The 13,188-nt window shown below is 42.0% G+C and overlaps 1 pseudogene; it reads right to left on the minus strand.

The window, feature by feature from the left end:
• Nucleotides 1-207: 207 nt before the first annotated feature.
• LOC118883369 lies at nt 208-12,699 on the minus strand (annotated as a pseudogene).
• Between the last annotated feature and the right edge of the window lie 489 nt (nt 12,700-13,188).

Genomic DNA, 13,188 nt, shown 5'->3' on the forward strand with positions numbered 1-13,188 from the left:
TGGCCTCAGGATTTCCTTAATGAATCAGAAACTGAGAAACACAATTCGTTAGTCAATAAAGTTCTCAATCAAAAGCCTAAATGTGAAGCAAAAAATGATAAAGACACAAAATCAAAGACGCATTTTCTACTATGACCACCTGCAAGAATTTCAAGCTTTATGTCAACATGTGTACCAGCAACAGCCCCTCTAACAGGAAAAACTTAGTCATGACTGTCCATCCCTTTTCAGTTTCAAGTCTTTGAAGGAGTGCATTTCCAAATGCTTCCTGGTAGGCAGGGCTGAGCACATCCAGCAAGGAGTAGACTGTTTCATGGTAGGAGTCTGTAAATGATCATCCACCTGGTCGAAAGCACAACCTACCACCCCGAGCCCTGCTTCAGTGAGCTCCAGGCAGTATCTATTCCTTTCTCTTGTTTCCACATCGATATAGGCCACATCGTCTGCACAGCACAGGGTTTTTGAGACAAACATGGTGTTAACTGCAAAAAGAACATCATTTACAACCGCTTCAGCTTCCAGCCTCATGTCTTTCATATCAGATCCTTCAAAGCCATTAAGCTCTGCATCTTCTTCAAATCCTGACACACTGCTCAGCTCCATGGGATTACAGTCTGTTTCCCTTCTGCAAACATCTTTGACCTAAAATCTTTGACCTAAGCCCTTTGACTCCAAGTTCGGTGATCTTTACAGTAGGTGGAGTAGCTGCAGCTGTGCCCTCTTTCGGCTCTGAGAAGCATGCGACGTGGGAACACTACCATCTTACTCCTGCCACCTCAGGCACAAGTCTGCACGCGCCCCAAGTCCTCCTCTTACTCTCTCCCCAGGCATCTGGCCATTTATTTATTTTAATTCAAGGGATACAGATTTTCTGGACATCTGCAACTCTAACCAAGATAATAGCTACCTTGTACCAACGCAAATTCCTGCCGAACAGATTCCGTTGAGATGCATAAGTTTAATATGCATATTCATAAGTCTAATATGCATATTCTAAGCATAAGGTGTGGTCTGTGCCCTTAAGGAACATTCAGCCAAATAGAAAGACAAGAATAACCCCATGAAAAAGAATAATTTTGTTAAACATTTATTCTCAGCATTCTAAGAGGCATTCTGTTCCTTGCCTTTCCAAAATAAGTGGTTAGCCAATTCCACGAAAGATGTTAGGAGGGAGAACCCCAAGTGTTAACCTGTTGATATTCTACAACAGTTCACAGCAGGGCCAGGACCTAGGGCCTTGGTCTCATTTTTTTTAGATTTTATTTTTTAGAGCTGCTTTAGGTTCATAGGAAAATGAAGCAGAAGGTAGAGAGATTTCCCATTTATACCCTGCCTCCACACATGCACAACTTCCCCTACTATCAATATCACTCACCAGGGTAGTACATTTCTTACAGTTGATGAACCTACACCAACACCTCGCTATCACCTACAGTCCAGAGTTTACATTAGAGTTCACTCTTGACGTTGTACATTCTATGGGTTTGGGGCCAGCTACCACCATACTTCCCAGAGACTATCAATATTTGGACCCATAAATGTTAGGTTTGCCCCAGAGCCAGGGGGAACAGAGTTGGAAGGGGAAAATGGATTCCGGTAAAGAGGGAGAACAGAATGATTTCCAGTTCATCCATCTGAGAAGTTTAGATTTTTATGCCTCCAACTGTTTATTTAGCTGACCTTGTTTCATAGAATGTGGTATTATGGGGCAACAGAGTGTTTTTCTTTGATTTCATAGAGGCGAGTTCTATTTCTATTTTTCTAGAAATTAGAGAAACCTCTGCTTTTTACTCTATATAGGGTATATTTTATCAGACATATTTCTTATGTTTCCAGTGTAATACAAGTATCTAAGTAAAAAAGAGAACATTTCCTATAATAAGGGTATAATATGATGATAATGGAAATATAGATATGATGTTAGAAGTATTGTTTTAATGCTATCTCTTCAATACATGTCATAGGACTCAATGGAAATGCTCATAGGGGCATCAAACAACTAAGGGGTTTCAGGAGGGGTGTTTGTTCTCAGCCCAGGTCAGGGGATTTGGCCATCACCTCAATTATCTATACGTCTGTGCATTTTTTTTTAGCATCTTCCACTATAAAAACCTTAGAAGTGGAGTCCGATATCCTAATCTATGGAAGGATGAAGCCAAAGGCAGGCAACATCATGAAAGGAGAGAAAAGAATATCTTTTATCTTCCATTAGACTCAGAGAAATCTGAGAATATCTACCCACAAAGTCAACAGAAGAAAATGAGTATTCATATAATGGTACCCAACTATTAAACTAAAGAAAACAATGATTAAAGATCAAGCAGGGTATATTTCAGCTATATAGAATCATGCAGAAAATTCAATAAAAAGCCAATCAAATCTTATACTGTCAAGAAAACTAATTATCACTGAAAAAGATACCAATATGACCAGATTTTTAATTTTTTAAAATACTTCTTTGTGAGAATATTTTTCATATATACTAACCTCTCCCAGATCTAGATACAACTTCAAGTTCATCCCTCTGTTTTAACTCTTACTGTTGTTGATGTTTTGTTTTGTTTTATTTTTCCTGCTTTAGAGAGAACTGACAAATTCTGACATTTGTTCAGCTAAAGATTCAGACACTCTCAAGAAATAAAACAATAGTCCATACAAGTTTGCAAGCGACATGTATTGTGTCTTTTAAAACAAATTCCAATACAAACTGGACTTTGGTCTGAGATCACGTGGTAAATGCACTGGAAAGGAGTACTAGAGTCACTACTATGTAGCTTTTTATTTAAAAAACTACTAAAGAAGTAAGTGAAATCTAACTACACTTCAATAATTGTCCCAACTTCGTGTTGATCCAGCCTTGATTTTCTAGGTATTCACCCAGAGTGTGCGGTCTACCACTGTCTTATGCCACTGTATAAAATGTTGCTTATGCCGTCCTGAAGTATTCAGACTCTATTCATTGGAACAGTGGAAGGTTTATACAGAGAGCAATGGTATAACCAGAAACACATTTTGAAAGGATAGTTGGAAATACCATGGAGAATGAGTTTAACTAGAAATATATAGGCAAACCACTTCATACTCTTTCAAAAAGAAAATTTTAAAAGAATGTTAGATTCATTCATTAACTCAAAAAGCATCTGCTGAGTAGCTATTCCATTACATCACAAAGTGGTTTTCTTTAAAGAGAGTCCTGGCATTTAGTGGTAGTTTAGTTGTCTTTTTAGACAGAATAAAGATAAACTTGTTATTTTTGGTAACAAATCAGTACAATCTTTACTGTGCTCTTGACATGGTGCCACATAATATAAAGGACTAAACTACATCCAACAATAGATGATGAGAACTTCAGTGTGGGCAGGGGCAATGAAATTGAAAATAAAGGAAATGTGCAGAAGGAACTCTCTTCAGCATCCATGGAGGACACACGCGAAGGGAAGAGTGTGGAACTTGCTCCTGCTTCCTGGGATTTGAGTCTACTGGTCTACCCGGGATACCCTAGATGTGCCACCAACCTCAGATGCATGTTCTTCAAAAGGAGAAGACAGGACTAAACTCTAATTTCCCTATTAGCTCTAAAGACTCTTAACTTTATCTTAGTTAAGAACACACTGTGTCGTATAAAAAATTCAAAGAATTAGAGAATTAAACTCAATTCACACTGGAGGAAAATTTGTCATTTTGATAGCATTCAGCTACAATTTTCAAATATCCTTGCTTATAACAAGGAACTAAAGTAAGCTAGTGGTGCTGCATGCAGAATTTATGCAAAACTTCACTCATATTTTAAATAAATTAGAGGTAATTTTCCAACATAATTTGAAGTCTTAATGAGAAGATGTAATTTTATTCATGAAATTTCCTTTAATTCTGGTTATAACCTACACAAACAGCTAAGGATATATGAATAGCATTTGTTAGTTATGGTACTTTTTTAGATTGGCCTCTCAATGAAGTCCCGTTCTTTTCTCAAGTCCAGAAAGACAGTTCATGTAAAAGGAGCTATTATTCCTTGATAATTACTCAGTGGCTCTCTGTATAGTATTGCCTCTGCATCATGTGGTTTAGCAATTTTTAAAAGAAATTCTTTAAATAGGAATACCAAATAAACACAGGTGGGGAATTTCTACATATAAAACTGTTATAAAATTTGTAACTTAGAAGTGCACTTATATAACACATTAATATTTCCATTTAACATAGATGAAAGATTAACACTAGTGATTTTAAAACATTGTTTTAAAAAGAAAATAAATAACAAATTATTCTTATCTTTAAGAGCCATGAGACCACCATCACTCTGTAGTAACACTAAGTGATGTAATAGTTGATATTCTTCCCTATCTTGGGACTAGGTAAAGAACCCAGTAATTCAATAGCTCAGAGGGAGGGTAAAAAGCGAAGGGAAGGAGGTCCAGGCCGTGCAGTAGGGACGGGGGGCTGCAACCGGATTAGGAAGAGTAAAATTATCCCCTAGTAATTTGTATGGAGAAGCAGCCCAAAATCATGGTTTTGGCGTTTCCCCCTATAAAACTAGTCTACATTCTTTTTATGATGATCTGTAAGCTCATTTGTCGAGGAAACTTGTTTCAGATGGGAAGAATGAAGAGTGGCCTTTATTTTCAATCACTTATAAATTTACGGAACAAATAGGATAAGCTGCAGATGGGTGGGTGGTGGTTAGGGAAGGGGGGGAATACAAGCACTTTCAATTTTGGCTCATAATCATTTAAAACTGAATAAATCTGACTGTGATGTGCAATGAGGAAAACTCTAGCCTATAAGTGCTCTCTGCCTATGAAAGTAAGTAGGTCCACAATGACTGCATGCTAACTTGCAGTTTTTAATGTTCTCTTTTTCTCAGACACGGTTTTAAAAGAGTTCAGGATGGTCAGCTCTGGAGCCAAATCCTCTGTGAAAGAACAAAGACAATGTGAAAGGACTGGTCATTGGTTAGGCTCTGTATGACTGCAGGAGCAGAACCCACAGAAATTCATAAACTGTGGAACCAAGGCAGAAACTTAGCAGTCAAACAAAATTAATGTCCAAGGAAACTCACTGAAGCACTACGAAAAGGTCAGCAGTCTGTACCAAGTACCACAGAGAAGTGTATTTGGTTTTTCCAGTTTCACTCCACGAGAATAAGAAAGGATGGTTCCTAATCACCGGCGGGTACCAGTTAGTCCTCACAGCTGCCAGCCATGGAAAGGAAATTCACCAACCAGCACTGAAGCAAAGGTGACCCCATGCAAATTACCTGTGTGGAGCTCAAATGCTACCTAGGGTCTTCCCATGGAGACCCTTCATCATGTAAAAAAGATCCAGCAAGTCTCTGTGGAGCATAGACTTGAGTTGAAGAGTTAAAAAGCAAACCACACAGAAAGAGAACTGCTGGCAATCCTGACAGTTTCCCTACCCTTACTGGCCGCCAGCCTCCCCTCATTTTCACCTAGTGTACTGGACTTTGGTGCCAAATGGATCTTGGTTTAAATCCAGCTACAGTATTTATTAGGCATGAAGTTCAAGATAAGTCCCCCTCAGAGCTTCATTTTCCTCATCTGTAATGTTGGCGGCATCTAGGCTGTATTAGTTAATCTATGAAATTGCCTACCATGGAGACCAGTCTACAGAAGAGGGAACCATAGTGCTTGGTTTCTACTTCAGACTCTAAAATTCCTACCTTAATTATTTGTCACTGGTCCCAGGGTTTTTATTGTTTAGAGATGATCTCTCCTGTATTTAAAACTCAGTTTTCTTGAGTGAGGTTTGATTTAATACCAATCTCTTCTGTACTTCAAATTTAGTTTTTCCCAGTGAACTTTAGGTCACCAGGGTTTGTTTGGTCAGTAATCTTTGCTATCATTCCAAGGAACCAAACCCTGCACCTAACCACGTGGCTAATAAAAAGTATCTTTGATAAAAATAGAGCTCAAACATAAATGTAACATTTTAAGTAATGCAAAAATCCACACAAGGCAGCTCAACTTTCACTGCAATTTCAAATCTCTGAATGCATTGGACAGGCTTTCTCCCATCTCCATGCAACTTCTGGGAACTTCAACACAAAATCAAGAAGGTTTCATTTGTTTTGATTCTATCTTTTAACTGACACTCTGTTGTATTTACTATCTTTCTCCCTGTGGCTTTACTCTCATTTTACGGGATTAGCTTTACACTTCGCAGCGCTCATGGGGTTATTCCCTCTTGAACATTCACCACAGGTTCCATATCCTGCTAGCAGAGGGAGATTAGTGTTTTAGTTAAGATTTCTGTGGAAGAGTTATCTGAGACTCAGATAAGTTGGCATTCATTAAAATAATTAAACCCTACTACTAAACATGATTCAGAAAAGATAATACCTAGTTTTAATCTGGTATCCTTTTCACTAATACTTAATACTTGTTCTAATTTTTATTCCAATCATATATTTATGTAAAGAAGTTACTAGTCCTTTTCCTAAATATATAATTCCCCCTGAGAGGGAACAAAAAAGAAAAATAAAAGCACAAAGAATAAAAATAAAAAATAAGAGAAGTTAAGCATGCTGTCTCTGGTCAAGTTAAATTGTCTGGTGCTTCCTGGTACGTGCGTCTAGCAAGGGAATAGCCAAGGTGCAAGACAAGAAAACCCATTTCTACAAATATCATATGATATCACTTATATGTGGAATCTAAAAAATGGCACAAATGAACCTATTTACAAAACAGAAATTGAGTCACAGATGTAGAAAACAAACTTATGGTTACCAAGGAGGAAAGCAGGGGTGTGTGGAGGGATAAATTGGGAGATTGGGATTGACATATACACACTACTATATATAAAATAGGTAACAAATAAGGACCTACTGTAGAGCACAGGGAACGCTACTCAGTGCTCTGGAATGACCTATATGGGAATGTTAAATGCGCTGTTCACATAAGAGATTTCCACTGAGGAGCTGCCCTGGGGTCCGTTGTAGCCCCCAGTGAGGGATAATATAGACAAGAGAAGCCAGAATACGTGGATATCACCAATTTGCACTTTCTGAGACCTCGGTACCAAACTTGGGAAGCTATTTAAGGCCAAGATGTCGTACTGAACATCCTTAGAAGCCAGGACCTCACCGAGGAAAAGAAGAGAGCAGGGCGCCTGCCAGGACAGGTATCTCCAAGTGAGAAGTGCGGGTGACAGGAGTGAGGACAGCGTTTTCTCTTTTTCAGTCTTTGCTCAGATCATTCATTTGGGACTGGGTGGTGGACATTCACTTCTAACTCCCAAAGTGCCGTGGGCACCATGACGATGCTATAATTTCACAAGATGCTACAAGCCACCAGGCATTTGCTTCTGCTACTGCAGAATCCCCGAGTCCCATGGCTGCTGAAAGGGGCTCCTCAAACAGATAGCAAGGAACAGAGTCAAGGCCGGCCTGGCACAGACCACAGGGGTCCCATCTCAGCCTTGAATGTGGGTGGGTCCTCAGGGCAGGTTCCAGAGCCTCCCACAACCAGAAAACCAACCTCCCACAACCACAACAGAAAACTGTCTCTTCTTCCTCTTCCATCCCTCCTCCCTGGCACTTCCATGGCGTCCCCCCTGCCAGCAACACCTCATACCCGCTTCAGACGGGCCACCTGTCCAGGGCAGAGCGGCCCATGCAGCCGTCAGGTCTCCATCACAGTGTCACGCACTCCAGTGTGGAGGATCTCGGTCCCGTTTTTTAAAAAAAGAGAGGAGTTGACTCTGCCTGGACACCTTGGGGTGCGGTCAGGCCCCCCTGCTCCCCTGAACTGGGGGACACTCTGTGGTCCCATCGGTTGCTGCATGGCACCTCCCCTACTTCCCAAGTTCCATTTTTCAACACCCCTCATCCTAGTTTCCATGGCAACGCATGGTTCTCTTCATGAACCTACAAGAGCAAGGACATGCCTTCATCATGGGAGATTTTAAACAAAAAGTACATAACAAACATCACAAATTACTTCTTCTTTGGAGTTATTTGAAGATTTAGTGGCTGCATGTTGAAGAATGCTGTATTACTATCCACACACTTTTCTTCTGGTTGAAATCACCATTTAGGAAAAGTGCTCCGTCATGCAGAGCTTCAGTCTATGTTTTCATATTCCAGGAGCTATTATTGACCCAGGAGGGTCACACCATCGCTGTAAAATCTTCGCCTATGCTCTTACTTACATGGATTTTGAAATGTTCCTCTTGATCATTAGCACTCACGGAAACGTGGAGGACTTTTCACTTCTCACGAAGCGAGTCCCTCCGTGATGCACTGTGAGATATTTGATTAGCTCGGGAAGATGGACTCATTTCCCAGAACTGTTGAGCGGTGTCCCGTTTCTGCAGAGGTTGCAAATTGAGCCTGTGATTGCACGCTCGTGTGCCCGTCCAGCCCGAGGCGATGCTGCCTTTCCTTCCATAAAGCTGGCATTTGCTCTTTGCTGGCCTATGAAATAGCAGCTGCTTTGTGCACTTAGCATTCAACAAATATTAATTAATGGTACTACGGTCTATATCTGGGCAGGCTGTCTCTGCTTCTTTTTATAAATGACCATGTTTCACTGTTATATTTAGACAGTACAGAAGTGCATTACGTTACATGGTACAATGCTGTTCAATACTCAAATAAATCGTTACCCTAGTTTTTAAAGTCTGAAGAAGATGCCCCGGCTTCTAGTAGTAAGAGTTTCTATCCTTTGACGTTTAATTGTTGAAGGAGGAGGGGAGGGGGAGGGGGGGAGGAGGAGAAGGAAGAAGAAGAAAATGGGGAAGGATTGTTATGAGGTAATGGAGATGAAAGCAGCATGACTGAGGAAACCTTCTGTAGAGGGTAGTCTAATAAGGGAAGAATAATTTAGGACTCAGACACATTAAAAATGGATTTCCTTTCGAAGAGAAAAACAGCAACATCAAGAAAATAATTAGCATGTAGCTTGGTTCGGCTTCGTCCGAACCCAGAAGTGAAGATAAGGACTTGGATGCAAGTGGTTTATTTAGAAGGGATCAGGGACCCCGGAGCCAAGGAAGGGGCGCGAGGAGAAAAGCCCACGGAGAGCGCGGGAGCAGGTGTGGCCTACAACGAGGGGCCAGTCCCGCCCTCCTCACAACTGTCTCTTCAGGGGCAGAAAGGCATTTACCCTCCACCTTGTACCTCCTCTGCTTCAAGAGGACGACCAACCCACAAGACTCCCTGCTGGGGCTGAGTTCCCACGGCCCTGGGGGGAGACCTGAGGAAGAAGAGCAAAGAGATGCTTCCGGAGCTTGAGAGAAGAGAGAAGACCATCAGGTTCCAGGGCGCGGGTGCACACGGCTGGGGGCGGAGGAGGGAGGTGGGGACCAGCCCAAGCATCTGCCCCAGCAGGGCCACGTCTGGGCTCCCTGGATCCAGATCCCTGCAGCAATGACACTCCTCAGAGTCCTTGCCTGACGCCTGCTCACCGCCCCTCTCCGGCCCCTCCCTCTGCTATAGTCTTCACCCGCTTGACATGTCGTCGTGTGATTTTTTTTTTTTTTTTTTTTGCTTGATGTCAGTTTTCCTGACGCAAAGGGTACACATCTCCCCAGGACCCACGGCAGTGCCTGACACACAGAGGCTGCTCCATCTGTATTGGTTTAGGGATTCATGTCAAGTTGTTCCATGCACTAGATTAAAAAGTAAGTAATCAGGGCTTCCTTCCCTGGTGGCGCAGTGGTTAAGAATCCGCCTGCCAATGCAAGGGACACGGGTTCGAGCCCTGGTCCGGGAAGATCCCACATGCCGCGGAGCAACTAAGCCCGTGCGCCACAACTACTGAGCTTGCACTCTAGAGCCCGCGAGCCACAGCTACTGAGCCCGTGAGCCACAACTACTGAGCCCGTGAGCCACAACTACTGAGCCCGTGCTCCACAACTACTGAAGCCCGCACGCCTAGAGCCCGTGCTCCACAACAAGAGAATCCACTGCAATGAGAAGCCCACGCGCAGCAACAAAGACCCAATGCAGCCAAAAATGAAAAAAGTAATCATAATGCCCTTGATTTCTACATCTAGGAATATGTGATGTTTTACAAGAAATATTAGGATGCTTTGAACTCAAAGGACAAAAGATTCTTTTGTTAGAAAAACAAAAACAAAAAAACTGGGACTTCCCTGGCAGTCCAGCGGTTAAGACTCCCTGCGTCCACTGCAGCAGGCGTGGGTTCCATCCCTGGGCGGGGAACTCAGATCCCACGTGCCAGTGCAGTGGGCCAAAATAGAAAAAGAAAAACAAACAAGCAAACAAAACAACAACAAAACCTACCTATTGGTATTATTACACTACATGGATATATAAGTATTATACAGATGTACAGACTGTATTATATGGTTCCATAAATCTGGCTCTCCGCAGAGCACACTGAAAGCTGCTGAGGCTTAGAGGAGACAGCGGGAGACCCAGCAAGGCAAATGCACCTGCAGGAGCCGGGCGACCCCTCACTGCCGTCCTGTGATCTGTGCGGCTGCCAGACAGCGTTCTGCACAGCTTGTTGGAGAGAAGACAAGGTCTTCATATTAATCAGTTGGTAAAGAACCAGTCTGTGAAAAAGCCTAAAGCAAAAGGAGGTTTCTGGAGCCCAGGGCCCTGACAAGATCAGGGTGTAGGAGCTCATGCGCTGGGGCAGAGGAGGTCAGAGGCAGAGAAGCATTCAGACCACGTGGAACCAACAGAAATCCAATTTAGGCTATTATGTTCTCTCAAGAGACAAAAATAAATAAATAAATAAAAATAAAAAGCCCTCATTTTAAACAACAGAAGCAGAAAAATCCTGCAATCGATACCTGAAGAGTGACTCAAAGTGACTCAGGAGAGCAGACAGGAGCAGGGAAAGAAGGGTGGGATCAAGCCCTCACCACAACACCCTGTAATTACAGTTAATCTTGGCTTCTTACCTCTGAGTCCTGTCTGCCCACTGTGATACTCTTCCCAGATCAAGGAACACATCTTTGGCTTCCTTATTCTCCAGAAAAATATGCTTTTTAAAAATTTTGGGAAAGATTTAACAAGGGGAGTGGTGAGAAAATAGTTTTAAATTTAAAATGAAATGAGAATGAATCTAGGCATTAGGGAAAATATACTAATTACCTGATGTTCTGTAATTAATGCTGGTCTGGACAGCCTAACCCTTCAAGAATCTCCAAAAGTTAGCTATTGTCCCCAAAAGATGAGCCATTCTCAATGTCTTTGGAACATGTTATTATCGAATGCCAAATGATTGCACTCAACACCCAAGTTGTTATTACTCATTTGAGTTGCACATTTGAGTGGACAGAAAGCCATCCTACTCGCCCACTGTGAAATAATTTTCTTCCCGATTGTCCTTACATGGCTTCATTTCCAGAAGATATAGCAACATTGCACCTCTGAGAATAGTAATCATAAAATTCTCAGTAGAGGATTTTTTAGAACAAAGCAGTATCTCATGTCTTAAGGAAAATGGGAAGCAGTAACCGTATCTTTTTTCCCACAGTGAGTAAGTGCTAAATAAAGGGCGAAATAGTAGGACTAAGTCTTCAAAGATTCAGAGTATATTCATGCAACAAGCACTTGTGAAGCAAAGAACTGGGAATTGAGGGTTCAAAGATGAATAAAATATAGTCTCTGCCCTCAAGAAAAAATTTATTTTTTAACATTTTCTATCTGTTTGCTTTGACTATGTTGTCTCCCAGACCCAGAACATAAGGTTTGTCCTACAGATAAATCAAAGCAAACTGATGGACAGTGAAGACCCAACCCTAATTCCCACTGCCCCATCATGGTAACTGGAAAAAGTACGATGTTCTAGGGATTCCTCAATGTATTCAGCCATCAACTGAACACTGAAAATAACCCTTTATTTGGTCATATCACTTCTGATATTTTTCAACGTTTCCTCTGAAGAGCAAGACTTGAACCCAAGATCTTTTGGAAGGTAAATAACATCACAGCGGCCCCTTTTATTCTGTGAGGAGAAACTATGACAATGGCCAGAGAAGAGTTCTGGGCTCCAACCACCTCACCATTACAACTAGTAACAATCAGTGATGATTTACCAAAGGAGAGCAAACAGCCGATGGGAGAGTTGTTACCAAGCAGAGTATGGGGGTAGCTGTAGAGTCTTCCCTCCTGAGGGTGGGAGCAGGTCTGTGACATCCTGGTGACCTCCTTAACTCATGAGTCCCACTAAAACAGAAAGCCATCCCCCTCTTCTGTTTTAGCCAAGCAGAAGACCTTTTGACTTCTGCTCCTTAATTTACCTCCAATAAAGTTTCCATTTTTACCAAAATCCAGGATTGGGGGAAATAGTGTCTAATTACTAAATATTGTCCTTTGATTGGGGTGGGGGTAGTAGCAGGGGGTGTCTGCATCAGCGAGTGATATGGACTGAATTGTGTCCTCCCCCCAAAATCCATATGTTGAAACTCTAACCCCCAATGTGACTGTATTTGGACTCAGGCCTTTTAGCAGGTAATTATGGTTAAATGAGGTTATAAGGGTGGGGCCTTAATCTTATAGGATTGGCGGCCTTATAAGAACAGGAAAAGTGAGATCTCTCTCCCTCTCTGAGCATGGACAGAAAAGAGGTCATGTGAGCACACAGCAAGACGGCAGCCACCTACAAGCCCAGAGAAGAGGCATCAGAGTGAAATCTACCTGCTGGCCTTGATCTTGGACTCCTCAGCCTCCAGAACTGAGAGCAAACTAACACTGATCATGGTGACAGGATTCTCCTGAAGAGAAATAAAAAGCTGCCCTGGGCAGGACTTCAAGCCCAACCAAGAAGCATCATGCAGTGGTTCATAGTTTGGAAACTGAAATCTCACAGACTTTAGTCTTGATCTCTGCTATGCCAGGGACATGCTGAATGACCTTGAGAAGGGAACTAAACTCTCTGAGTCTTGATCTTCCCACCTGTAGCATGTCAATAATAATAGTATCCATCTCAAAGAGTTTGGAGACAATTAAACAAGACAGTGCTTACATAATAAGGAAGAACAAATCTGACTCCGTATTGGATCTATCTCTTTTTACTTTAACCTTTGGGTTCTATTGCTTTTGCTACAAGTTAATCACTAAGGGGGTGTTGCCTATAAGCTTAAATTATACGTGATGGGATCCCTGCCTCCCATGTAATGAACGTTAAGCTAAAATACCTTTGTTTAGCTCACAGGAAACATCCAGACCTGGCCCACCCGTGAATGGCT

This window comes from Balaenoptera musculus, chromosome 17 (assembly GCF_009873245.2).
Source record: "Balaenoptera musculus isolate JJ_BM4_2016_0621 chromosome 17, mBalMus1.pri.v3, whole genome shotgun sequence".
Classification (NCBI taxonomy): domain Eukaryota; kingdom Metazoa; phylum Chordata; class Mammalia; order Artiodactyla; family Balaenopteridae; genus Balaenoptera; species Balaenoptera musculus.